Below are 5,000 nucleotides of genomic sequence, written 5' to 3' on the forward strand. Positions count from 1 at the left end.
CGCCGCCCACAACGGGTGACACCAACCCAAGTTGGTGGATCACCCATGTGTGGGCGTTTTGACTTGCCCCACCACAAAGCAAGCCAAAACAGGGGGGAATGAAGGGACCGCACCAGAATTTTCCATGGTGCAAGAGCTGGCTGCATTGAGGAACACCCCCCCCCTATAATAGCTAAATATGCAAAAGCCACTTTTGTACAAGTAGATACACTTTTTTTGAGTAGACATAAGTTCTGTTTTGGGACCTAGAGAACGAATTTTCACGAGATTTTTTGCAGGGATCCTCATAAAAATGGTACAACATTGCCTGCAAAAAATTAGAATTTTTCGACATGGGGAAGTATTTTTTTTATTTTTCCAAAGACCCGAAATGTGGAAAATCGGGAAAAATGGAAAAACGTATCTAGACACCGTATTTTTGTGTGATTTTTTCCAGTCCATCCCATAATAATATCAAGAAGGTGCCCACCAAGTTTCGTTAGGATTGGCCAAGGTTTCGAATTTTCATGAATTTTTTTCAAAACCCTCTATTTTCCAACATTTCAAAAATTCAAAACCACATCAAGATGGCTTGGTTTTGATACCAAACTTTCTAGACCTCATTCTGCATGCATTTGTGACACTTTCCAACCAACAAAACTCAAAAACCACCACTTTGAAAATTTCATGATTCTTGGCACACCACCAAGTCACAAAATCAAGCCAAAACACCAAAATCTTGGAACTTGGCTATGCACCAACCATGTCAAGATCAATTCCTTTTGATCCCAAACTTCTCCCACATCACTTTGAAGGCATTTGTGAGGATTGAGTCCAGCCACTTTTCCAAAACCATGATTTTCGTTTTTCACCAAAATCACCACCAAGTCACAAAATCAAGCCAAAAATCCAAAATCATGGAACTTGGCTATGCACCAACCATGCCAAGATCAATTCCTTTTGATCCCAAACTTCTCCCACATCACTTTGAAGGCATTTGTGAGGATTGAGTCCAGCCACTTTTCCAAAACCAACATTTTCGTTTTTCACCAAAATCACCACCAAGTCACAAAATCAAGCCAAAAATCCAAAATCATGGAACTTGGCTATGCACCAACCATGTCAAGATCAATTCCTTTTGATCCCAAACTTCTCCCACATCACTTTGAAGGCATTTGTGAGGATTTAGTCCAGCCAGTTTTCCAAAACCATGATTTTCGTTTTTCACCAAAATCACCACCAAGCCACAAAATCAAGCCAAAACACCAAAATCATGAACTTGGCTATGCACCAACCATGTCAAGATCAATTCCTTTTGCTCCCAAACTTCTCCCACATCACTTTGGAGGCATTTGTGAGGATTGAGTCCAGCCACTTTTCCAAAACCATGATTTTCGTTTTTCACCAAAATCACCACCAAGCCACAAAATCAAGCCAAAAATCCAAAATCATGAACTTGGCTATGCACCAACCATGTCAAGATCAATTCCTTTTGATCCCAAACTTCTCCCACATCACTTTGAAGGCATTTGTGAGGATTGAGTCCAGCCACTTTTCCAAAACCAACATTTTCGTTTTTCACCAAAATCACCACCAAGTCACAAAATCATGAACTTGGCTATGCACCAACCATGTCAAGATCAATTCCTTTTGATCCCAAACTTCTCCCACATCACTTTGAAGGCATTTGTGAGGATTGAGTCCAGCCACTTTTCCAAAACCATGATTTTCGTTTTTCACCAAAATCACCACCAAGCCACAAAATCAAGCCAAAAATCCAAAATCATGAACTTGGCTATGCACCAACCATGTCAAGATCAATTCCTTTTGATTCCAAACTTCTCCCACATCACTTTGAAGGCATTTGTGAGGATTGAGTCCAGCCAGTTTTCCAAAACCATGATTTTCGTTTTTCACCAAAATCACCACCAAGCCACAAAATCAAGCCAAAACACCAAAATCATGAACTTGGCTATGCACCAACCATGTCAAGATCAATTCCTTTTGATCCCAAACTTCTCCCACGTCACTTTGAAGGCATTTGTGAGGATTGAGTCCAGCCACTTTTCCAAAACCAACATTTTCGTTTTTCACCAAAATCACCACCAAGTCACAAAATCATGAACTTGGCTATGCACCAACCATGTCAAGATCAATTCCTTTTGATCCCAAACTTCTCCCACATCACTTTGGAGGCATTTGTGAGGATTGAGTCCAGCCACTTTTCCAAAACCAACATTTTCGTTTTTCACCAAAATCACCACCAAGTCACAAAATCAAGCCAAAAATCCAAAATCATGAACTTGGCTATGCACCATCCATGTCAAGATCAATTCCTTTTGATTCCAAACTTCTCCCACATCACTTTGAAGGCATTTGTGAGGATTGAGTCCAGCCAGTTTTCCAAAACCATGATTTTCGTTTTTCACCAAAATCACCACCAAGCCACAAAATCAAGCCAAAACACCAAAATCATGAACTTGGCTATGCACCAACCATGTCAAGATCAATTCCTTTTGATCCCAAACTTCTCCCACATCACTTTGAAGGCATTTGTGAGGATTGAGTCCAGCCACTTTTCCAAAACCAACATTTTCGTTTTTCACCAAAATCACCACCAAGTCACAAAATCATGAACTTGGCTATGCACCAACCATGTCAAGATCAATTCCTTTTGATCCCAAACTTCTCCCACATCACTTTGGAGGCATTTGTGAGGATTGAGTCCAGCCACTTTTCCAAAACCAACATTTTCGTTTTTCACCAAAATCACCACCAAGTCACAAAATCAAGCCAAAAATCCAAAATCATGGAACTTGGCTATGCACCAACCATGTCAAGATCAATTCCTTTTGATCCCAAACTTCTCCCACATCACTTTGAAGGCATTTGTGAGGATTGAGTCCAGCCACTTTTCCAAAACCATGATTTTCGTTTTTCACCAAAATCACCACCAAGCCACAAAATCAAGCCAAAACACCAAAATCATGAACTTGGCTATGCACCAACCATGTCAAGATCAATTCCTTTTGCTCCCAAACTTCTCCCACATCACTTTGGAGGCATTTGTGAGGATTGAGTCCAGCCACTTTTCCAAAACCATGATTTTCGTTTTTCACCAAAATCACCACCAAGTCACAAAATCAAGCCAAAAATCCAAAATCATGGAACTTGGCTATGCACCAACCATGCCAAGATCAATTCCTTTTGATCTCAAACTTCTCCCACATCACTTTGAAGGCATTTGTGAGGATTGAGTCCAGCCACTTTTCCAAAACCATGATTTTCGTTTTTCACCAAAATCACCACCAAGTCACAAAATCAAGCCAAAAATCCAAAATCATGGAACTTGGCTATGCACCAACCATGCCAAGATCAATTCCTTTTGATCCCAAACTTCTCCCACATCACTTTGAAGGCATTTGTGAGGATTGAGTCCAGCCACTTTTCCAAAACCAACATTTTCGTTTTTCACCAAAATCACCACCAAGTCACAAAATCAAGCCAAAAATCCAAAATCATGGAACTTGGCTATGCACCAACCATGTCAAGATCAATTCCTTTTGATCCCAAACTTCTCCCACATCAGTTTGAAGGCATTTGTGAGGATTGAGTCCAGCCAGTTTTCCAAAACCATGATTTTCGTTTTTCACCAAAATCACCACCAAGCCACAAAATCAAGCCAAAAATCCAAAATCATGAACTTGGCTATGCACCAACCATGTCAAGATCAATTCCTTTTGATTCCAAACTTCTCCCACATCACTTTGAAGGCATTTGTGAGGATTGAGTCCAGCCACTTTTCCAAAACCATGATTTTCGTTTTTCACCAAAATCACCACCAAGCCACAAAATCAAGCCAAAACACCAAAATCATGAACTTGGCTATGCACCAACCATGTCAAGATCAATTCCTTTTGATCCCAAACTTCTCCCACATCACTTTGAAGGCATTTGTGAGGATTGAGTCCAGCCACTTTTCCAAAACCAACATTTTCGTTTTTCACCAAAATCACCACCAAGTCACAAAATCATGAACTTGGCTATGCACCAACCATGTCAAGATCAATTCCTTTTGCTCCCAAACTTCTCCCACATCACTTTGGAGGCATTTGTGAGGATTGAGTCCAGCCACTTTTCCAAAACCATGATTTTCGTTTTTCACCAAAATCACCACCAAGTCACAAAATCAAGCCAAAAATCCAAAATCATGGAACTTGGCTATGCACCAACCATGCCAAGATCAATTCCTTTTGATCTCAAACTTCTCCCACATCACTTTGAAGGCATTTGTGAGGATTGAGTCCAGCCACTTTTCCAAAACCATGATTTTCGTTTTTCACCAAAATCACCACCAAGTCACAAAATCAAGCCAAAAATCCAAAATCATGGAACTTGGCTATGCACCAACCATGCCAAGATCAATTCCTTTTGATCCCAAACTTCTCCCACATCACTTTGAAGGCATTTGTGAGGATTGAGTCCAGCCACTTTTCCAAAACCAACATTTTCGTTTTTCACCAAAATCACCACCAAGTCACAAAATCAAGCCAAAAATCCAAAATCATGGAACTTGGCTATGCACCAACCATGTCAAGATCAATTCCTTTTGATCCCAAACTTCTCCCACATCAGTTTGAAGGCATTTGTGAGGATTGAGTCCAGCCAGTTTTCCAAAACCATGATTTTCGTTTTTCACCAAAATCACCACCAAGCCACAAAATCAAGCCAAAAATCCAAAATCATGAACTTGGCTATGCACCAACCATGTCAAGATCAATTCCTTTTGATTCCAAACTTCTCCCACATCACTTTGAAGGCATTTGTGAGGATTGAGTCCAGCCACTTTTCCAAAACCATGATTTTCGTTTTTCACCAAAATCACCACCAAGCCACAAAATCAAGCCAAAACACCAAAATCATGAACTTGGCTATGCACCAACCATGTCAAGATCAATTCCTTTTGATCCCAAACTTCTCCCACATCACTTTGAAGGCATTTGTGAGGATTGAGTCCAGCC

The sequence above is a fragment of the Phaseolus vulgaris genome, chromosome 1 (assembly GCF_051622355.1).
Source record: "Phaseolus vulgaris cultivar YP4 chromosome 1, ASM5162235v1, whole genome shotgun sequence".
NCBI classification, from domain to species: domain Eukaryota; kingdom Viridiplantae; phylum Streptophyta; class Magnoliopsida; order Fabales; family Fabaceae; genus Phaseolus; species Phaseolus vulgaris.